Source organism: Peromyscus leucopus, chromosome 15 (genome assembly GCF_004664715.2).
Source record: "Peromyscus leucopus breed LL Stock chromosome 15, UCI_PerLeu_2.1, whole genome shotgun sequence".
Lineage (NCBI taxonomy): Eukaryota > Metazoa > Chordata > Mammalia > Rodentia > Cricetidae > Peromyscus > Peromyscus leucopus.
In genome coordinates, this window is record NC_051076.1 from 1,401,231 (window position 1) to 1,426,213 (window position 24,983).

Consider the following 24,983-nt stretch of genomic DNA (forward strand, 5'->3'; position numbering starts at 1 on the left):
CAATCAGGTAGTAGTTGGCCATCCGATAAGCTTTGTGCCAGCATTGCACCAGTGTATCTTTCAAACAAGTCACCATTGTAGGCCAAAGGGTTTATCGGTGAGTTGGTGTTTACCTTTCTCTCTTGTAGTGTACAGAGCACCTTTTAGTGGGAGTGAAGGCTCTAACTAGGGACCAAGTTCACCTTCTCCATGTTCAGTGAGCTGTGTTAGTATTGTCTTCAACAGCAGGCAGGGCCTTACCATCAGTTTGTGAAGAGCAGCCAATAGCTTTGATAATATCCTGGGGAGTATCTGGGGGGTTCCATTGACCCATTTGGCCAACAACTAGTTTAGATGCAACCCATTCTAGGAACTGGAGGTTTCATTTGTTGAGGAGAGATGTCTAGTTAAGGATTTGTCTCCCCCATTATTTGGTGATTCCATTTAGGTTTTTTTCATACAGGTATATATATATATATTTTATGAAACTTCTACTGTATTTGATTTCCATAAAGCCCCTCAAATGGTTCTTAATTTTAACTATCCCTCCCTATATTCCCTCACTTACCCACCTTTTCCTCCCTATCACCATTTGAATCTTTGTTTCCATTTCTCAACCCAGAATCCAAACTATCTACTCTATTTCTTCTTCCTAGGGAAATCCATCTTACTCCCTGCCCAAGTCCCCTACTCTATGTATAACTTCTGTGGTTATATGGATTGTAGCCTTTTATCAAAGACTTAATAACTGATATCCAGATATAAATGAATACACACCTTATTTAACTCTTCAGGTTACCTTACTTAGGATGATTGTTTTCTAGCTTGATCCATTTGCCTGTGAATTTCATATCATTTTTAACAATGAGAAATATTCTAATGTGTAAACATATGACTTTTTTTAGTCATTCATCTTTTAATGGACATCTAGGCTGTTTTCAGTTTCTAGCTGTTATGCATAGAGCAGCAATGAACATGGATGAGCAAGTGTCTCTGCAGTAGAATGCAAAGTCCTTGGGTTATATACCCAAGAGTGGTAAAGCTGGATCTTGAGATACATCGATTCCCATCTTCCAGAGGAACTGACACACTGATTTCCATAAAGGCTGAACGAGTTTGCACTCCTATCAACAATGAACAAGTCTTTCCCTCACTCCACATCCTTACCAGCATGAGCTATGACTTCCTTTATGGATCTTGGCCATTCTGACTGGTGTAAGATGAAATTTCAAAGTACTTTTAATTTGTATTTCTCTAAAGAAACGTTGAACATTTCTTTAAGTGATTCTCAGCCATTTGAGATTCTTCTGTTGAGAATTCTGTTTATTAAACTGTAGCTCATTTTTAAGCATGTTGTTTTTATAATGTCTGGTTCTTTATTTTAGTCCTTTATGTATTTTAGATATTAGCTGTCTATTAGGTGTGTATTTGGTTAAAAGAAGTCTTTTCCCATTCTGTAGCCTGCAGCTTTATTTGAATGATGGTGTCCTTTGGCTTACAGAAGATTTTTAGTTTCATGAGGTCACATTTAGTAATTGTTGTTCTTAGTGCCTGTGCTATCAGAGCTCTGTTCAGGAAGTTGTCTTCTGTGCCAGTGAGTTCAAGACTACTGCCTGATCCCTCTTCTGCCAGATTCAGTATATATGGCCTTATGTGGAGATCTTTGATACATTTGGATTGGAGTTCTGTGCAGGGTGGTAAGTATGGATCTATTTGCATTCTTCTACATACAGACATCCAATTTGAACAGCATCACTTGTTGAAGATGCTCTTTTTTCCAGTGTATGTTTCTCACTTCTTTAAAAAAAACAACAGGTGTCCATAGGTGTATGGACTTATTTCTGGGTGTCCAGTTCTATTCCATAAATCAAAATGTATGTTTTCATACAATTATCATTCTGTTGTAATTAATATAGTATGAATTGAGATTGAGATTGGAAATATCTCTAGCAGTTCTGTTATTAAGGATTGCTTTTGCTATTCAGGGTTCTTTGTTTTTCCAAATGAAGCACAAATAGTCTTTTCACATTCTGTTAAGAATTGTGTTGGGTGGGTACATATCATGTTTGTCCTTCTGAGTCTGAGTTACCTACCTCACTCAGGATGATTTTTTCTAGATCCATCCATTTGCCTACAAACCTCATGATGTCATTGTTTTTTCTCTGCTGAGTAGTACTCCATTGTGTATATGTACCACGATTTCTTTACCCGTTCTTCAGTTGAGGGGCATCTAGGTTGTTTCCAGGTTCTGGCTATTACAAACAATGCTGCTATGAACATAGTTGAGCATGTGTCCTTGTGGTAAGATTGAGCATTCCTTGGGTAAATGCCCAAGAGTGGTATAGCCAGATCTTGGGGGAGATTGATTCCCAATTTTCTGAGAAACTGCCATACTGATTTCCAAAATGACTGTACAAGTTTGCATTCCCACCAACAGTGTAAGAGTGTTCCCCTTGCTCCACATCCTCTCCAACATAAGCTGTCTGCAGTGCTTTTGATCTTAGCCATTCTAATAGGTGTAAGATGGTATCTCAGAGTTGTTTTGATTTGCATTTCCCTGATGACTAAGGATGTTGAGTAATTCCTTAAATATCTTTTGGCCATTTGAACTTCTTCCTTTGAGAATTCTCTGTTTAGCTCTATAGCCAATTTTTTAATTGGATTGTCCATTATTTTGATGTCTAGTTTCTTGAATTCTTTATATATTTTGGAGATCAAATGTGGGGTTGGTGAAAATCTTTTCCCATTTTATAGGCTGTCATTTTATCTTATTTACTGTGTTCTTTGCCTTACAGTTTTACTAGATATAAAGCAAAGGGTAATCAGGCAACAACCCACAACTCTAGAAAAGCTAACTAACAGGGAAGACCCAAAGAGGGACACATGGACTGCCCTGGGAAGAGAAAATAGATGAGATCTCCATTAGTAAACTGGGGATGAGGGGTGGGCAATGGAGGATAGGGAATGAGAGCATAAGGGAATTGGATGGTTGAACTGGAACAGGGAGGGAGAAGGAATGCAGTGAAAGAGATACCATGATAAAGAGAAACATGATGGGGATAGAGAGAACCCAGTGTTATGGAAGTTGCCAGGATGACCCCAGCCTGGGCTACTAGCAATAGAGGGTGCCTGAACTGAACTGGCTTGCCCCAGAGATCAGAACAGTGAATACCCTAACTGTCATCACAGAACTTTTCTCAAATGACTGATGGAAGCAGATGCAGAGATCCACAGCCAGTCACTAGACAGAGCTCCAGGAGTCCTGTCAAAGAGAGTGAAGAGGGATTCTATGAGCAAGTGCATCAGGATCATGATGGGGAAACATGCAGAAATAACCAAACCAAACTAGAGGGAACTCATGGAAGTTGGATCAATGGCTATAGAGCCTACATGAGACTAGACTAGGCCTGTTGCATGGTGAGACAGTTGTGTACCTTGATCTGCTTGGGAGGCCTCCTGGCAGTAGGATCAGAATCCATCCCTGCTGCATGAGTGTACTTTGTGGAGCCCACTACCTATGATGGGACACCTCATGCAGCCTTGAGGCAGGGGGAAGGAGCTGGACTTGCCTCTACTTTGCCTTCCCATGGGAGGCCTTGCCTTCTTGTGGGTGGGAGTGGGGGAGTGGGTTGGGAAGGGGGAGATTGGGGGGGAGGAGGGAAGAGGGGGATCTTTGATTGGTATGTAAAATGAATGAAAAAATTCTCTTAATTAAAGAAATTTTATAAAAGAATTGTGTTGGAATTTTAATGGGGATTGCATTGAATCTGCAGATAGCTTTTGGTAGGACAGCCATTTTTACTATACTAATCTTGCCAATCCATGAGCATGAGAGATCTTTCCATCTTGTGATATCTTCTTCAATTTATTTCTTCAATGTCTTCAAGTTTTTATCATACAAGTCTGTTGTTGGGGTTATCTCCTGGTCCTTCCTGGCCCATGGTCAGGAAAAATCTCTCTCACCTGCCAATCTTGCAGCTGCTTGGACCCATATAAACACACAGATGCTTATATTATTTATAAACTATATGGCTGTGTGGCTCAGGCTTCTTGCTATCTAGTTTTTATATCTTAAATTAACCCATTTCTATAAATCTATACTTTGCCATGTGGCTCATGGCTTACTGGTACTTTACATCCTGCTCCTCATGGCAGCAGCTGGCAGCATCTCCTGACTCAGCCTTCCACTTCCCAGAATTCTCCTCTCTCCTTATCCTGCCTGCACTATACTTCCTGCCTGGCTACTGGCCAATCAGCATTATATTTATCAATCAATCAGATATTCACAGCATCCCTAACACAAGTCTTTCACTTACTTGGTTAGATTTGACTCAAGATACTTTATATTATTTGAGGCTATTGTGAAAGGTGTTATTTCCCTGATTTTTTTCTCAGTCTGTTTATTATTTTTATGCTGATTTTTTTTCTTTTTCCTTTTCTTTCTTTATTTTTTTAAGTTTCTCAAGACAGAGTTTCTCTGTGTACTCACTGTGGCTGTCTGGAACTTGCTTTGTAGACCATAAAACTCATAGAAATCCACCTGTCTCTGTCTCCCAAGAACTGGGATTATAGGTGTGTGTCATTGCTACCTGGTTATGGTACTGATTTTTTGAGTGTTAATTTTGTATCCTGCCACTTTGCTGAAAGTAATGATCAGCTGTAGGAATTCCCTGATGGAATTTTTAGGATCATGTATGTATACCATCATATCATCTACAAATAACTTGACTTTTTCCTTTCCACATTGTATCTCCTGGATCTAATTTAGTTGTCTAACTGCTCTAGCTAAGATTTCAAGTACTATATATTACATAGATATGGATGGAGTTGACATCCTTGTCTTCCTCCTGATTTTCATGGAATTGCACTGAGTCTCTTTCCTTTAGTTTAATGTTGACTGTGGGCTTACTGTAAATCACCTTTATTATGTTGAAGTATATCCCTGTATCCCTAGACTCTCCATAACTTTTATCATGAGGGGGTGTTGGATTTTGTTAAAGGTCTTCTCTGCATCTAATGAGGTGAACATGTGGTTTTTGTCTTTCAGTTTGTTCATGTTGTGGATTATATTTATTGATCTACATATATTGAGCCATGCCTGCATCTCTGGGATGAAGCTTATTTGATTGTGGTTGATGATCTTTTTAATATGTTCTTGGATTCAGTTTGTAAGTAATTTATTGAGCATTTATGCATCTAGGCTCATAAGGGTGATTGGTCTGTAATTCTCTTTTTTTTATTGCGTAGTTTTGTGGTTTAGATATCAGGGTAACTGTGGCCTCATAAAATGAATTAGGCAATGTTCCTTCTGTTTCTATTTTGTGGACTAATTTGAGGAGTATTGGAGTTAAGCCTTCTTTGAAAGTCTGATAGAATTCTGTGCTAAAATCATTTGGCCCTGGGCTCTTGTTGTTGTTGTTGTTTTGTGTTGTTGTTGTTGGGAGACTTTTAATAACTGCTTCTATTTCACAAAGGGTTATAGGTCTGCTTAAATTGCACAACTGATCTTGACTTAATATTTAGGTGATACCAATCCCTGACCTCAAGCTCTACTATAGAGCTACAGTAATAAAAACAGCTTGGTACTGGCATAAAAACTGACACGTGGACCAATGGAAATGAATTGAAGACCCTGACATTAATCTGCACACCTATGAACATATAATTTTTGACAAAGAAGCCAAAACTAAACAATGGAAAAAAAGCGTCTTCAACAAATGGTGCTGGCATAACTGGATGTCAATGTCAAATAGATCCATATCTGTCACCATGCACAAAACTTTAGTCCAAGTGGATCAAAGACCTCAGCATAAATCCAGTTACTCTGAACCTCATAGAAGAGAAAGTAGGAAGTAGTCTTGAATGCATTGGCATAGGAGATCACTTCCTAAATATAACACCTGTAGCACAGACACTGAGAGAAACAATCAATCAATGGGACCTCTTCAAACTGAGAAGCTTTTGTAGAGCAAAGGACATGATCAACAAGACAAAGTGACAGCCTACAGAATGAGAAAAGGTCTTCACCAACCCCACATCTGACAGAGGACTGATATCCTGAATATATAAAGAACTCAAGAAACTAGACATCAAAATGACCAACAGTCCAATTAAGAAATGGGATATAGAACTAAACAGAGAATTCTCAACAGAAGAAGCTCAAATGGCTGAAAGGCTTTTAAGGAATTACTCAACATCCCTAATCATCAGGGAAATGCAAATCAAAATGACTCTGAGATACCACCTTACACCTGTCAGAATGGCTAAGATCAAAAACACTGAAGACACCTTATGCTAGAGAGGATGTGGAGCAAGGGGAACTCTCCTCCACTGCTGGTGGGAATGCAAGCTTGTACAACCACTTTGGAAATCAATATGGTGCTTTCTTAGAAAACTGGGAATCAATCTCCCCCAAGATACAGCTCTACCACTCTTGGGCATATACCCAAGGAATGCTCAATCATATCACAAGGGCACTTGCTCAACTATGTTCATAGCAGCATTGTTTGTAATAGCCAGAACCTGGAAACAACCTAGATGCCCTTCAACTGAAGAATGGATAAATAAAATGTGGTACATATACAAAATGGAGTACTACTCAGCAGAGAAAAACAATGCCATTATGAGGTTTGCAGGCAAATGGATGGATCTAGAAAAAATCATCCTGAGTGAGGTAACCCAGACTCAGAAAGGCAAACATGGATTGTACTCACTCATAGGAGGATACTAGATGTAAAACAAACATGACTAGACTGCTACTCACAACTCCAGGGAGGCTACCTAGAAAACAGGACCCTAAGGAAGACACAGGGATTGCTCAGTGACAGAGAAATGGATGAGATCTACATGAACAACCTGGATGTGATTGGGGGTAATGAAGGGCAAATTTTGAGGGAAAGAGAGCTTAGGGGAGCAGGAGATCCCAGCTAGATCAAGAACAGAGAGGGACAACAAGGAATAAGAGACCATGATAAATGAAGACCACATGGGAATAGGAAGAAGCAAAGTGCTAGAGAGGTCCCCAGAAATCCACAAAGATACCTCCACAATAGACTACTGGCAATGGTCAAGAGACAGCCTGAACTGACCTACTCTGGCCAAAGATAAGATGGCCAAACACCCTAACTGTCATGCTAGAAATCTCATCCAATGACTGATGGAAGTGGATGCAGAGATCCACAGCCAGGCCCCAAGTGGAGCTCCAAGAGTCCAATTGACAAGAAAGAGGAGGGTTTGTATGAGTGAGAATTGTTAAGACCAAGTTTGGATAAACACAGGGACAAATAGCCAAACAAATGGAAGCACATGAACTATGAACCAATAGCTGAGGAGCCCCCAACTGGATCAGGCCCTCTGGATAAGTGAGACAGTTGAGTTGCTTGAACTGTTTGGGAGTCTCCCAGGCAGTGGGACTGGGACTTGTCCCTAGTGCATGGGCTGGCTGTTTGGAACCTGGGGCTTATGCAGGGACACTTGGCTCAGCCTGGGAGGAGGGGACTGGACCTGCCTGGACTGAATCTACCACGTTGAACTGAATCCCCAGGGGAGTCTTTGCCCTGGAGGAGATGGGAAAGTGTAGTGGGTAGCCATTCCAGCTTTGGTCTGGACATTCCAACCCCCATTGAGGCTTCAGTAACTGTCAAGCCTACGAGGCAGGGCCAAGAGAGGACCCTGAAGACCCAAGATGTGGATGCACCGCCTCTCTTAGTTCCTGGACCCTGAACGCTGGAGGTAGACCAGGCAGAGTTCTCCAGAGAACACCGGGACCACGCTGCCTCTTTCCCAGACCCTGCAACCTACCTATCCCTTCATTTGTAAGTTATGCCACTAAATAAACCTCCTTTTTAACTATGTGGAGTAGCTTTAATAATTTCACCAATAGGAAAGGAGGGTGGGCTGGGGGGGAGAGGCGGGGGGGGGGGAAGCGGGGAGTACAGGGAAATCCGTGGCTGATATGTAAAATTAAATTAAATTATAAAATAAATAAATAAATAAATAAATAAATAAATACAAACTATTTAGGTAATACATTTGAAGTAAATTATCCATTTTCTTTAGCATAAGGAGGAAAGGGCCAAGGAAAGACACCCTGACCCTGACTTGATCCTAGGACCAGGACTTGAAATCTCACCAAACCCTGAGCTTGCCCCAGAGTCAGGCTGCAGAATCCCATCAATCCCTGAGTCCCTGAGCTAGCCCCAGAGAGCTCTGCCCCCACCCAAGGAATCTAATATAAGGTCTGTGTTCTGTTCAGTTTGGTACTGCTGTAGATGTAACGGTCTTATTAAATAAGAAACAGAGCCAAATGCAGAGTTAAAAGCCCAAGAGGTCAGAGCAGTAGCTGAGAGCTGAGACTAAAACTGCCATCTTATCACCTGCTGCCGCTGCCATTCTTCCCCTGAGAAAGAGACCTACATCCTGTGTGTCTTTTTATTGACTTTCTGTTCTGCCTTCTCATTGGTTATAAGCCCAACCACATGACCTCCTTGTTACTGCCTGTCTATACAGACCTCCTGGTCTCTATGGTTGGTATTGAGATTAAAGGCGTGTGTCTCCATGCTGGCTGTATCCTTGAACACACAGAGATCTACCTGTCATGTGATTGGGAGTAAGGGTGTGTGCTGCCACCACCACCTGGCTTCTGCTATGGCTTGCTATTAGCTCTGATCCCCCAGGCAACTTTATTTATTAACAACTTTGCTGGGGAAGCCCTCCCCTGTCCCAGGAGAGTCATTACATTGGGTAGAACTTTCTCTGAAGCAGAACTGTGAGATGCTACGCTTAGTGACTCTGTGGTATTCCTTGACGCTCAACTGCCAGGACACTTTTCCATTGGAGCTGAAACGCTTACATTTAGATTTTCCAGCTTCACGGTGTGGAGGCATGTTCTTATGAGTATGTTCTTATGGTTCTCTGAATTTCCTCAGTATCTGTTGTTTCATCTCTAATTTTGTTAGTTTGGACTTTCTCTCTCTACCTTTTAGTTAATTTGGTTAAGGATTTATCTATTGTATGGATTTTCTGCAAAGAACCAACTCTTTGTTTCATTCTTTTCATTGCTTTTGTTTGTTTGTTTCTATTTTATTGATTTCAACCCTAAGTTTGAATATATCTTTCTGTCTACTCCTTTAGGGTGTTATATCTTCTTCTTGTTCTAGAGCATTCAGGTCTGACTGTTAAGTTGCTAGTGTGAGATCTCTAATAATTTTATGTAGGCACTTAGTGCTATGAACTTACCTCTTAAAACCACCTTCATTGTGTCCCATCAGTTTGGATATGTTATGTTTTTATTTTCATTCAACTTTAAAAGTATTGAATTTCATTCCTAATTTCTCTTGACTCATTTTTTTATTCAGTAGATATTTGTTCAGTTTCCCTGAGTTTATTATTCTTGCTATCCAGCTTTAACCCATGGTGGTCAGATAGGATATGGGATATTATTTCAATTTTTTGTATCTGTTGAGATTTTATTTGTGTCCAAGTATGTAGTCAAGTTGGGAGGAAGTTCCACAGCTACTGAGAAGAAGGTACATTCTTTTGTGTTTGGGTGAAATGTTCACTTGGTTTATGACCTCATTTAGCCTCAGCATTTCTCTGCTTAGTTTTTGTTTGGACGACCTATCTATCAGTGATAGTGGGTGTTGAAGTCACCCACTATTACTATGTGAGGGTGATATGTGATTTTACCTGTAGTAGTGTTCCTTTTATGAACTTGGGTGCCCTTGTGTTTGTACATAGATGTTTAGAATTGCAATATCTTCTGGATGGATTTTTTCTTTGATGAGAATGTAGTGTCCTTCTCCATCTCTCCAGATTAGTTTTGGTTTGAAGTCTATTTGTCAGATACTGAAATGACTACACTTGCTTGCTCCTTGAGTCCATTTGCTTGGATTACTTTTGTCCATCCTTTTATCCTGAGGTGATGTCTAACTTTGATGTTAACATGTATTTCTTGAATGCAGGGAAAGGATGGATCCTTATTTTAAAATCCAGTCTGTTAGTCTGTATCTTTTTATTGTGGGAATGAGACCATTGATGTTGAGAGTTTTCAAAGAGCAGTGTTTCCTGATTCCTGTTTTTTTGGTGGTGGTGGTGGTGTTTGTGATAGTGTTGGGTTTTGCCCTCTTTTGATTTTCTGGTCTGAGATTATTTTTTTCCTTGTGTTTCTTGAGTGTGATTAACCTCTTTGGGTCAAAATTTTCCTTCTAGTGCCTTTTGTTTAGCTGGATTTGTAGATACTGCTTAAATTTGGCTTTATTGTGGAATGCCTTTCTTTCTCCATTTATTGTGACTGAAAGTTTTGCTGGGTATGGTAGTCTGGGATAGCATCTGTGGTATCCTGGAGTCTGCAGCAATCTGCCCAGGCCCTTCTGGCTTTCAGAGTCTCTATTGAGAAGTCAGGTGGAATTCTAATAGGTCTGCCTTCATGTGTCACTTGGTGTTTTTCCCTTGCAGCTCCTAACGTTCTTTTCTTGTTCCATATGCTTAGTATTTTGATTGTTATGTGTCATGGGTAACTTCTCTTCTGGTGCAGTCTATTTGGTATTCTGTATGCTTCTTGTACCTTGATACACACCTCCTTCTTTAGGTTGGGGAAATTTTCTTCTATGATTTTGTTGAAAATATTTTCTGTGAATTTGACCTAGGTTTCTTCTCCTCCTTCCTTTTTTGTAGATTTGGTCTTTTCATGGTGTCCCAGATTTTCTGGATGTTGTGTTTGTGTGCTTTGTTTTCAGATTTTACATTTTCTTTGACTGCTGTATCCATTTCTTATATCTTGTCTTCAATGCCTGAGATTGTCTTTCACCTCTTAAACTCCATTGGTGAGGCTTACCTCTGAGGTTTTTGTTTTACTTCCTAAATTTTCATTTCCAGTTTTAACTTTAGTTTGTTTGCTTTAGTTTTTCTGTTTATGCTTTCATGTCTTGAACTGTTTTCTTCACTTCATTCCACTATTTACATTTTCATTTATTTCATCAGTGGATTTATTCGTGTTCTCTTTAAAGTCCTTGAGCATATTCATAAAGCTGATTTCAAGTTCTTATCTTGGACCTTGGCTGTATTGCATCTCTCGGGGCCTACTGTAGTAGAGTTGATAGTTTTTGGTGGAGACATTGCCATGGGTTAATGACTGCATTTTTATGCTGGTGACTAGGTGTCCGAGTTTGGGATGATTATAATTCTGGGTGTTCGTGTCTGGTCTTGTCCTTGGTTGGTTTGGTGTTCTAGTCCCCTGGTTTCTCTTGCCCTCCCTGCATCTTCAGACAGTGTGATGGCCATGGGTCTCCTGGTGTGTACTCAGGAGGGAGTACTTCTAAGACCCTGCCTAGCGTTGACAATGCTGGTCCTGGGGAAAAAGTGTTTCTAGGTATTGAGAGCTGACAGGAAGGAATGGGGATGGGCTGCACAGGTGCAGCTGAGAATGTCCACAGTAGAGAGAAAGATGGTTCTGCCATGAGGATCTGCTGAGTCCCCAGGGAAAGGAGACAGAGGGAAGACGGGCCAGTGCAGGAGGACTGCTTTGGGGATGAAATTGGGGTACTGAAAATGGAGAATAGGAAGGAGGATGAAAATCACCTACCTGATTTCCAGGCCAGGGTAGCCAGCAGGTTTCCAGATACAGAGTACCTTTGGGTCTTGCTGGCTGATTCCCAGGCCAGTGTGGCTAGTGACTTTTCAGATATTGACTAGGAGTGTAGCCTCCTCATACCTCTCTCTCTCTCTCTCTCTCTCTCTCTCTCTCTCTCTCTCTCTCTCTCTCTCTCTCTCTTTCCCTCCCTCCTTTCTGTATAAGAATGAAAATATGATGAGCCAGCTTCCTGTTCTTGCCACCACATTTTCCCTGCTATCTGTATGCCTTCCCCACTGTGACAGATTCTATATTTCTGGAATTGTAAACCAAAATAAACCTTTTCTTCAATAACTTGCTTTTTGCTAGGGTAATTTATCTCAGCCACAGAAAAATGAACTAGTACAAGGACTATCATTGACTACCCCCCAGATAACTAGGAAAATCAAACAAGTTAGCATGCATAAAAGTAATACACTATACTTAGTATAATGAGCACTCAGAAAACATTCCCTGAATGTGAAATTTCTGCACCCACAACTGACTTCACTAGCCCAGGTTTTGGTAAAAATAGCAACAACAGAAATGCCTCTGGAAAATGAGTGATGGGTAGACACCAGTACTCATCCCCAGTACCTGGGGCGAGAATGCTCCCTTCTCAGAGACATTAGAATCTCCCAGTAAATTTGAGAGTAATCTTCTGAACTTTAGTATGTCAAATGTCTATCATAACAAGCTCTTGTGCTTTCCCTGGATTTGTTCATTTTTTGCTTCCTCACTTTTTATAATTCCCAACTTAACTTTGCAAATGGATGACAGAATTGAGATAAATAACTTTGTTCAAATCATTCACTAACCTAATTTGAGTTTTAAATTACTTATCATAAATATGTCTTGACAACCCTTACAATACTGTTTCAAATAACTTTAAACAACTATTTCCTATTTATTTGTCCTACTAATTTAGGATGATAGTGAAAGAGATGAAACCAACAGAGAGATAAGGGAGAAGAGGGAATACATACTAGTTCTGGTGAACCTATTCTAATGGCCAAAAATATCCTAAAAGTCACTTGATCAAAATGGTGTTAGAGGTGAGCCTGCAATTTTACTGCTAGACTTGGTAGATCGGGGTTGCATTTATTTCAATCAAGTCATTTTTGGTGATTTTTTTATTCATCTTATAGGTTATTCTCTATAACACTAAATGAGGACCTAGAGAGATCAAGTGACAAGAGCAACTGCTAAAGCAGTAAATTGAAATTAACTTAAATTAAAACAGCCAGGGTTACAACGAGAGAACTGTCCTGGGTGCTAAAGAGACATAGAGATGAGTAAGCCTGGCCCTCACTCTCACATAGCACAGTCTAGAAATGGAGCGATAGCACATGCACAAATAGCTGTGTAAGCAAAGATATGGTGAATAACAGAAGGCACATGTTCTTCAAGAAAAATAGAAGATTCTATATAGAGCAAGGGGAGAGAGGAAGAGATTGTCACTTCAAATTCTAACATGCCCACCATATGATCTTCTGATTTCCAGCAAACCTGAGTTTTCTCCAGCCTTCCCAACCTCAATTGATGGCACCTCATCCTTCCAGTGACTCAGGTAAACACAGCTCTCCAGCACTATAGAAGCCTAATGGTCCTGTTTTCAAATTATGTCTGGAACTCATCCACCTTTCAGCAACCTTTAATACTACCCCAGTCTTCCAAATTTCTGTCATAACTTGAAACGATTACTATAATATCTGCACACTTAGTCTCTCCAGTTCTACTCTTAACATCTGAATTAGAATTCTCCAGAGAGACAGAAACAACACAGTATTTATATGTGTGTATATGAGTATGTATAGAGCTAAATAAAAAGGGGGAGATTTATTGGGCAAAGTGGCTTGTATGATTATAGAAACTGAAGAGTTCTTTGAACTGATGTCTCAGTTGAAGACTATGGAATGTTGGTTCTAGTATATAAGCCTCTGACACAGAAAAGCTGATGATTTAACCAACCCTCAGTCTGAGGATGAATTGTAAAATCCTGGGGGTAGCTGTTTGTTCAGGTCTTAGAGTCCTGGAGTTTTGACATCTAATGGAAAGGAGTGTGTTTCTATTCTAAAACAAAGAAGGTACTTTATTTTCTCTGTTACTTCTCCATATCTGGAACCCCAGCTAGTTGGATAATGGTCCATCCACTGAGAGGGTCAGGTCTTCCTAACTCAGACCCCCAACTCATAAGCTAATCTTTGCTGGAAGCAGCCTCATAAACGTGCTTAGAAGCAATGCTCCACCAGCTCTCTGGTCCTTAATCCAGTCACATTAAAATTGACCATAACACATGATATGGCTGGTTCTAAGCACATTCGATGGCTCTAATTTAGGGGAGGTAGCATAGAAAAATTACCTGGCAGATAATTCAAAACGAGAATATGGCATAAAATATTTTCAATGATGATGGATGTCTGTCTCATCACCAAGCCTGCACACCATGGCTGTGCTTCAACGTTGGATGGAGTAAGGTAGATGAGCAACCAACAGTGTATCCGCTGCTGAAACACAGTACCGTCAGGGTTACAAAACATAAGCTGTGATAGCATTGCACATGGAGACATGAATCCATAATGAGACTCATTTGAAATCTCAAAATGCAGTACATACTATGTGAAACCCTTCAATAACGTGTTCTTTAAAACAATAGCCATTTACAATGACATGTCACATCTAACAAGATAACATTATTTAGAAAAAAATTAAATACAATGTAAAACATTCCTATGTAAGAAGATGAAGGTCAGAAGCCAATTTATTCAATATAAAGTTTTATGTTATACCAGTTTACTCTGTAAAGTCAAATACATAATAAAAACTTTCAGCTACAGCTTGTGAAAATAAACTATGCTCAAAGTATCTTCATGAAAGAAGTCATCTCTGAGATGGAAGGTATGCTCTGAGCTAGTAAGAATGGGGTTTCTGGGTATATTATTGGGATATTGGAGGACTGCAGATAATTATGTCAGCTTAATTCTTTGGACTGTGGCCTCTTCGTTTGGAATGTAAATTTCATCAATCTAAATCAACAAACATGATAACCCATTGTACCCAGGCTGTTCCCTCTCTGTCCCAAACACCCTTAGTAATCATTAGTGCCCCTTCACACTTGGAGGACAATTATTCTCCCTTTGTTCTTCCTGACAAAGCACTGTGCATCCAAGGTAAATTACAATTGCCTGAGCAAATAGCATTAAGTGCTAAATTTATCTGAATAATTTAAAGCAACCAGCAGAAAGTACGTGTTCCTAAGCTCTTAAGAGATGGGTTCCAAGACCTCTGCAAAGCATTTTAAATGCAATGAAAAGGGTCCACAGAAGTGATAACAAGATACATATCACTGTAGCCATGGCATTTGTTCCATACTAATAGAATTTTACTTCAATTAAGTGTGAGATGAAAATAACAAAAATCTAATATAGTAGACATGATCACTAAATGCCCTCAACTTTTTGTTTCTTGCCTTTAATAAATTAGCATTATGCTGCTCTTTAATGGGCCAATTGGCCACTGGGAGGCCTGAGGGGAATACCAAGTCATGCAGAAGTCATCTGTCCTCATTCAGGGTGGCCAGATCTGCCTAACAATATAACCACAGCCAGCTTCCCTCAGTTCATGACACTAGAAAAGAATTAATTCACTGATCCTGTCTTGGAGATTCCCTTGCACAGCCACATATCAACCCTTAGACCTCCTGGGCTTCTGTTTTGTTTTTCTGTGTATGGATCTTCTGTCTGTGTGCATGTCTATGGAAGCCAGAGAGGGCATCAGTTCTCCTGAAACTGGACTTACAGTCAGTTGTGAGCCACCAGGTCCTCCAGAAGAGCAACCAGTATTTTAAACAGCTGAGCCATCTCTCGAGCCCCTTCTTAGTTTTTTACTTACAAACTATTGATATTTTTCTTTGTTTTCTGAATGGATAGATTTTGCCCTTGATATAAGGATTCACACTCCACTTCCCATGAAACTTCAAGAATAAGAAACACACGCAATTTATAGATATATATGTAATATGAAACAATTCCTATGAGATTCATGGTTTAGTTTCAAGCGTTTATCTTAAAGGGAAAGCCTAATTCAGTATTTCTGCACTAATCTTTACAATTTAAAACAGACTTTAAAATCAAAAGGGCAGGGCCATGTGTACTTTTCTCCGAATATATTGGGCTCACTCAGAAGAGTACCAATAGGATAGTGGCTGGACACTGAGATTCCAGCTAGAGTCAAGCTGCTTGGTGAAAAGGCTAATACACTATGTGCTGTGTAATCTTTGGACAAGTCAAGGGGACGTTATGGGTCTGTATTTCCTCAATAGCAAAATAGGGCACGTATTGATATTAGTATCTATTATATCTCAAAGTATTGTTAGATAGATTGAATGATATCTATGCAAAACTTTTATTACACTGCCAATGATAAATGTAAAATAAATGCTTGATATATATGACAAGTATGTAACACATTAGCGATTAGCATTATAATTAAATATTTTCAAGGATCGCAATAAGGTTACTTGATGTTTGCAAATGAACTAGGCTGATTTTGGAACTATACCTTAAAGCATGCTACTTGACTAATTGTATTTCCAAGTCTTTTCTAGATTCTGCTTTGGCAAGGGTAGTCTGATTCCCCTTCCCTTTCTCTTAAGTGAGTTGAACAGTCCAGGGACAAGGGGACCCTACTCTTCCCTATTTGTGGTTTTCTCTTTTCCTTGATTCTGCAATGCATCAAATAAACCTAGGTGGTTAATAATGACCCATGAACTCTTGTCTATACTTTGAGTCATTTCTTACCTCAGAACACTGTATTAAATGTTGACCCTTAGAAATGTTTTTTACTCTCTCTCTCTCTCTCTCTCTTTTTTTTTTTTTTTTTTTTGTTTTTTTTGAGGCAGGGTTTCTCTGTGTAGCTTTGCGCCTTTTTTGGAACTCACTTGGTAGCCCAGGCTGGCCTCGAACTCACAGAGATCCACCTGCCTCTGCCTCCCGAGTGCTGGGATTAAAGGCGTGCGCACCACCGCTCAGCTGTTTTTTACTCTTGAATAAAATTTAATTCTCAGTTTGAAGTATTTTTAAGCCATAAACACTGCATTTTAGGGAGATTATCCATTTTTAAAAACTAGTTCACTTTAATTACTTTTCTTTACTAATTTAGCCTCTAGAGCTGATTTCCTTACCCTAGTACCTACATCAGCTGCCTTTTTCAGTATTGTTATTTTGTAATTTTTAAAAATATTTTCTATTTTGCTTATACATTTATTGCTTTAAGAGACAATCTTAACTATATTTCTCAACACTTGATAAAACTAAAGGACTTTCCTAAGGGGAGTTGAAATAAGTTTAAGTTATTTCCAGTAAACTAGATCCTAGGGATTTGTTTTTCTTCCTTTTCACATTTTCATTTTCCTGTTATTATTGGTTTTCTCATTCATATATATATGAATTCACTATATATATAGTATATACACACATAGATACATATATATGTACATTTACATTCTTCTCTATATATTTTCAGCATAGAACTAAAATAGAAAACAGAAATCAACTTAAATTATTCTTAGTTTTAATCTTTTGAAAATAAAAAGAGTAGGAACAAAAGGGACTCTTGACGGTTCCGTGTAGGAATAAATCTCATTCGTGCTCAGTTGGAGAACGGCAAGCCAGACTGTGCGGAGCTGCACCCTGCTCTCTTTCGTGCTGGCAGGCGTCTCAACCCTTGCAGGCCATGGTTTTTGTTGTTTTCTGTAAGAAGATGTCAATAAATAAATAATAATAAAGAAATAAATGAGCTCTGAGTTTTCCCACAGCCATGAAGTTTGCCTTGTTCTAAATACATGCCTAAAAAATATGTCCACTTATATTTTGGAGTTATCTATTTTTTAAAAAATAGAATATACTTTTGTGCTTGATTTTTCTGTATAATAATAAAAAGGTTGAGAACTGTATCTCCCTACAGGAAAATTCCTTGGCCTTAAGATGAAATAATCACTTAAACATCCTCTTTTATATAATCTTTTTTTTTTTTTTTTTTTTTTTTTTTTGGTTTTTCGAGACAGGGTTTCTCTTGTGTAGCTTTGTGCCTTTCCTTGAACTCACTCTGTAGTCCAGGCTGGCCTCGAACTCACAGAGATCCGCCTGCCTCTGCCTCCCGAGTGCTGGGATTAAAGGCGTGCGCCACCACTGCCCGGCATAATCTTTTATATGGTTGCTATTTTAGGACTTAATACTTACACCTTAATGACTTAAGTCTCTTAATGAGGACACAAAGTTTATAATATATTAAATTTTAACCCAATGTCTATATTTTCTCACACAACAAATGGAGAATTTGCTGTACCTACCCTCCTCCTTAGTTGTGTTTTGTTCTCCCCAGAGCTGCTCACACCTGGGAGGAAGGCCTGAGTGACAGAGCGCCTGCCTCTCCCCCAGGCCTGAAGTGCTGTGTGGTGCTGAGCAACACAGGGTTTTGTCAGCACAGTGTCAACTGTCAGTCCATCCTGGTCCCTCATTCCCCCTGGCTGCACTGACTGACGGCAGAGGCCTCCCTCCTGCAGTGGGGAAGAAACTACCCTTTCATTTAGGAAAATTGCTTTTGTAAAACTTAAGGGTTTCTGTTATTAGGGAAAATGTAAACCATTTGTAAGTAACTTTGCTCCATTGTTTCATTGTTTTATTTGAGCATGAAACTCATGTATTTTGTTAAAGAAAAAGGAGTAGATTCTTCTTCTCCTCCTCCTTCTGTTTTTGTTGGTGGTGGGGGTGAGTTTTTGTTTGTTTGTTTTTGTTTTGTTTTGTTTTGTTTTGTTTTGAGACAGGGTTTCTCTGTGTAAAGCCTTGCCTATCTTGCAATTTGCTTTGTAGACAAGGATGCCCCTGAACTCACAGAGGTCTGTCTGCATCTGCCTCCCAAGTGCTGGAATTAAAGGCATGTGCCACCACACCTAACTACATAATAGATATTTTAAAAATATAAACAAGATTCTGTTTCTACTTTTATCACCCCAAAGAAGCTTCGGGAAAGTGATCAGTTTCCCTCATAAACAACAGTGTCTATTTTCAGCATTTTATCCTCTACTTGGAGCTCTAAACCACAATCAAGATCCCCACAGATGCTCTACCTCAAAGGCTAGAGAGATGGCTCATCAGTTTAGAGCACTGGATGCCCTTCCAGAAGACATGGGTTCAGTTACGCTCACTCACATGGTGGCTCACAGCCATCCGTAGCTCCGGTTTCCATGGTTTCCATAGGTACACACACAGAGCAAGATACAACATGCAGGCAAACATCTATGTACATGAAAATAAGTTTAAGAAAAAGACGTTCCTCTCCCTTTGGGTACTCAAATTAGAGCAAGAAGAGAAGAAATTGTCCCGATTGCATTAATTCTTTTTTATTTATTTATTTTTTTATTTTACAATACTATTCAGTTCTACATAATAGCCACAGATTCCCTTGTTCTCTCCCTTCCTGCCCCCCTCTCCTTCCCCCCAGCACACCCCCCATTCCCACCTTCTCCAGATCAAGGTCTCCCCTGAGGAATTGCATTAATTCTAATAATAATAATCTTTTAAATCCCACTTATAGCAGAGTGACTAGACTTTCTCAAGAAATATGGTATACAATTGAAAGTAAACTTTCTGGCCTGCAACCCCCACCCTGGCCTGGAGAGAAGAGAATAGACTGATAGAGCAGGCGCTTAGCAGAAGAACCAGCAGCCAGGCTAGCCAGCCAGGCCCACAAGCTCTCCCTGCCTGGCTGTGCCATGCAGGGGGCCCAGATGATATCTATGGTCTGTGCTGCTGTCTGCAGAGAGGAGAGACATATTGATTTGAGTGGCCTATGCTGCCACCACGGTGATGTATGGGTCCCTGCTGCTGCTGAGGGCCATGTCTGGGTCTGTGTTGATGTTCATGGTCCAGTATACTGTGTCTCCCAATAAAATTAACCTGAGGACCAGAGGAAAAAGCCAGCCACTATATTAACCTAGAAGTCAGGCAATGGTAGCACATGCCTCTAATCCTGTCACTTGGGAGGCAGGGATCTGTCTGGATCTCTGTGAGTTCAAGGTCACACTGGGAACAGAGCCAGGCATGGTGATACACACCTTTAATCCCAGCACTAACCATAAAGGTCTGGAAGTCTATACAGACAGACAGGAATGACAGAGCTGGGCAGGAAGAGGAAGTGATGTAGCTGGGCTGATAGAGCAAATGAGAGAGCAGAACAGAAAGGCATACAGGTGTGGGTAGACAGGAAGTAGCTCACTTTGGAAGCTGTGGAGTTGGTGAGGTGAGGTTAGCTGTGGCAGTTCCTATTCCTCTGATCTCTCTCAGGCTTTAATCCCAATTTCTGGCTCTGAGTTTTTTATTAATAAGACCATTTAGCAATTCATCTACAAGTTACCACCAAAGGCCATGCAGAGGTCCGTGATCTGCGCTGCAGCCTGGAGCCATGTCCATGTCCATAGACTATACTGCACTGCCACCAGGCACCATATTGTTCTGAGTGCCCTGTGCTGCCACCAGAGGCCATGGTGATGTCCAGGCCCAGGCTGCCTCTGCAGCCAGTCTGCGTTGATGTCCATGGCCTGTGTTGCTACCAAAGAGAAGGTGGACATCTGTGATCTATGCTGCAGCCTAAGGCCAGGTTGATGTCTGCTCTCTGGGGCACCTCCAAGGGCCTTGTCTGAGTTCATGGTCCTACTGCAGCTGGAAGCCATGGTCTTGGTCTGTGCTGTCACCAGAAACCATGTGGAAGCCCATGATCTGTGCCCCTGCTGACTGTGAAGAGCTCGGAAGCTACTTTGGCAATGATATTGATGTCTGCAGATGCACATTTGAGGAAGAGGGACATGGAAAGCTTCTGGGACGAATCCTACCCTCCCGATTCCCCTCCCAGAAAGTAACAGCCTATCAAAGAGAACTCTTAAAAACTGTGATAAGGATGCTGAAGTGTAGCTCTCCTCAATTGATGGCTTCTGGTGGGGTTGGAAGGGGAAGGACTCAGCTTTATTTAAGGGGCTGGGAACTGAGAGTTTGGCCATCATCCAGTGAGTACGTAGATAACACAAATTGGACTTTGGTTTTGGGTTTTTGCTGTTGTTGTTTTGTTGCGGGAACTGTCACAAGGGCAGGGGGCAGACATGGAAGTACTGGAAAGTGAGTATGATTGGGTGTATGATGTGAAATTCCCAAAGAATCAAGAAAAATATTATATGTATGAATATACAATATATATGTTAAATATGCATATATATAGTAAACCTTTGTACATTGGTTAATACAGAAACTCACACTGAACAGTGCAGAGAATTAAGTGTCAATAAAGCGTGTAGCTGGAGTTTTCTCCAGTCCCACTCGGGCCTGCAGCCACTCAGAACCAAGTAAACACACAGAGACTTATATTACTTATAAACTGTATGGCTGTGGCAGGCTTCTTGCTATCTAGTTCTTATATCTTAAATTAACACATTTCTATTGTTCTATAAATTGCCATGTGGCTTGTGGCTTACCGGTACTTTACATCATGCTTCTCATAGTGGTGGCAGCTAGCAGCATCTCCTGACTCAGCCCTCTACTTCCCAGAATTCTCCTCTCTCTTTGTCCCAACTGTACTTCCTGCCTGGCTACTGGCCAATCGGCACTTTATTTATTAACCAATGAGAGCAACACATTCACAGCATACAGAAAGACATCCACAGCACTTCCCCTTTTCTTTTTTTCAAAGAGAAAGGTTTTAACTTTAACATAGTAAAATTACATATAACAAAACAATTATCAAGCAAGAATTATAGTTATAATATCTAGTCTATTTGTATTTGGCAAAATTAAAGAAGATATCCTATCTATCCTATATTTGTGAGTCTAAGGTTTCATATCTAACTTATCTTTTATCATAACTAAGGAAATTATAACTATCTAGTCTTCAACTACATCAAAAACCTCAGAAGGATATAATATTACTTGAGAAATGGGAAAAGGACACAAGCAACTTTTAGGAGTCTTACAAGACTAGACAGACACAGCTGGCAGCCTGGATAGTCATCCAAAGTTTCTCTGTAAATTTGGGGCATCGGTATTCAGCCCAAGGGCCTAGAATCTCTCAGTCACTTCCCTCTGTGTCCTGTAGAATGTCTGGAAGTTTCCTCTGCGAAGCAGGAACCTGAAGGACCATTTTGCCAAGCAAAGTTCAGTGGTCACATTCTTATGGGTCCTGCATGTCCAGTCAATCAAGCAGTCCAGGCAAGAACAGTTTCTTGTTAAAATGGCTATTTTTGCCAAGAAGATAAACTCCATATGGAGTGTCTTAAATGCCCATCCTCCTCTCTGAAGTAAATCGGTGCTGCCAGGAGCAGACATGTCTCACTGTCCAGAAAGTCTAAATTTTTAAAACATTTTAAATGCCATATTCTCTAGGTTTTTGAAGTGTTTGAAGATTACTTACCTAATTGAATTAAATCCCCTATATATACCTAGAAAACTTAACATGACTATAAGTTTAACTATCATAGAAGACTAATTATTAATCTGTGTTTTTTAATTATCCATTACAATATAAATGAGTTAAATAAATGTAATATCTTAAACAAGAGTGAAATATATATATAATATAACAAAATCAACTCTAAATTTGTATCAATAAACTAAAATCTATAGCAATGTAAAACATTTTTAAACAAGTTGTTGCTCTTTAAAAGTAGGTTCAATAATCTGTCCTTTCATCCTATCATTTCTATATCCTACCCCCATTTTTTAAGAAAGAGATTGTATTTATAATCAACACACTTTAAATAAAAATAAACACTTATAAACAATATTTTGGAAATTTGGGCACAGCTTCTCATACTACTTCCTGCTGGATGAGGGCACTGTATTCTTATGGGGACATAAAGAAAATTTTAATATTATAGAGTAGTCCGTGAGGCTGTATTCTCTGAGCCAATTGCCTTGAAACCATTCTGGATGTTGGATCATCTGGGCCATGGTGTCATCAGAGACCTTTCAGGGGGTCTTGGCTGGTTAAACCTGATGTATCTTAATCTGGAACAAATCCATAGCCTTTTGCTTTCTGTGGAAACAAAAGCAGAGCCTCCTTTCCAAAGCAACATGTCCTTAGATCCAAATTTGGAAGTCAAGGTACCTTTATTTTATTTATTTATTTATTTATTTATTTATTTATTTATTTATTTATTTATTTATTTATTTATTTATTTTGGTTTTTCGAGACAAGGTTTCTCTGTGTAACTGTGTGCCTTTCCTGGATCTTGCTCTGTAGACCAGGCTGGCCTCGAACTCACAAAGATCCACCTGCCTCTGCCTCCTGAGTGCTGGGATTAAAGGTGTGTGCCACCACCGCCCGGAAGTCAAGGTACCTTTAAAATATACATATTGGTTTAACTCATCTGCCTTTATAATCAAATATCTCTCTGCAGTTAAAAATATCAAAGACAACACAATCCCAATTTTCTGTGTGATATCCATCTTTACGTGGCTTATTTTTTATATTACTTTTACTTTTCTTTAAAGACTTTATTTTTTTAAACTATTTGTTTATATAACTGCATATATTACTTTTTTGTCTCTCTTGCAAGTCTATGTATACTTTTACATACATTGTAAACTGTTTAGAGGTTTATCCCATCTGAATCTGTCTTATTGTGAATCTATTGCTTTAAACTGCAGCATTCTAAGACTGAAATGGCAGCTGTGGCTGCTGGCTCTGCCCACCTCAGCTTTCCAACATGGCGATGGTGTATTTACCACCAGCTCTAGGAAGCAATGGGTCTATGCTTTCATCAAAGCAGCATGTTGCCCAGAAATCTTTTTGTTTCATTTTGTTTTATACTAGGAAAAGCTTTATCTACCATGCAACATACTGCAAGGCTTGGAATCTTCCATGTTGCATGCAGGTCAAGCCTGCATGCTGTGAACCCACCATAGAGTGGCTCAAGCCCGCAGGCTGCTGCTAACTTGAGAGAGACAACTAGGAAGCTGTTTTTAGCTCCATTTTAGAATCTTCTTTGTCAGGTTTCAGGTGGAAATTCTTACCCCACATTCTGGCACCGTTTGTAGCTAGAGTTTTCTCCAGTCCCACTCGGGCCTGCAGCCACTCAGAACCAAGTAAACACACAGAGACTTATATTACTTATAAACTGTATGGCTGTGGCAGGCTTCTTGCTATCTAGTTCTTATATCTTAAATTAACACATTTCTATTGTTCTATAAATTGCCACGTGGCTTATGGCTTACCAGTACTTTACATCTTGCTTCTCATGGTGGTGGCAGCTAGCAGCACCTCCTGACTCAGCCCTCTACTTCCCAGAATTCTCCTCTCTCTTTGTCCCACCTATACTTCCTGCCTGGCTACTGGCCAATCATAGCCTAGCTACTGGCCATTCATAGCACACAGAGCAATATCCATAGCAAGAATGTTCAGCCATAAATAAGACATTTGTTTCATTCTTTTCCCCACTAGGCTTAGGGACCATGGGGTGGTGTCATAAGAGCCAGAGTTGGGAGGATTAGGGCAAAACAGTGTTGTCTAGATATATGGGTCAGGACCCCCACACTTATGAACTCAGGGCAGCTGTGGGTGCTGCCCAAGGCCTCCAAAGGATCACGCCAGTCAGCATTCTAGCATGGAGGGGAAAGGGTTTCATGAGACACCACCCTAACTGAGAAGCTCAGACAGATAGTCTCTAGGGAATGGAGTTTGTTTAAGGATGTGACTGCTGATAGGCCCCCTTGCTGCAGTGGATGGCCCATACTCAGGGGTATATAGACAGCACAGTTTGGAGTCAATGTTTATTTTAATGAAAGGAAAAAGGAAGACACAACATTGTAAAGGTAAAAAAGTAGATCTGGATGAAGTTATAGGAGAGTATGATCAAAATACACTGGTTGACAGTCTCAAAGAACTAATAAAAATATAATTTTTTAAGATTGTCACTATGAGGTCATGAACATTCACCTCCCTCTATAACAGTGGTTCTCAACCTTCCTGATACTGCAACCCTTTGATACAGTTCCTCATGTTGTGGTGACTTCCAAACATAAATTATTGTTACTACTTCATAACTGTAATTTTGCTACTGTATGAATTATAATGTAAATATCTGATATGCAGGATATCTGATATGTGACCTCCAGAGGGCTTGTGACACACAGGTTGAGAGCTGCTGCTCTATAGAACTGCAGTGGCATATCCTCCAGTTTTAGAATGTCTATGTGAACAGACCATGCTTGAGGATTCAACACCAGACCTTGCACACGCACCATTTCACAGAGCTGCATCCTCTACTCACCTTCCCTCTATTCTTGCTTCTGAATTTCCTAGTCCATTGTCACCAGGTTTCCAGTTATCCCTTCTCTTACCCAAGTTATTTTTT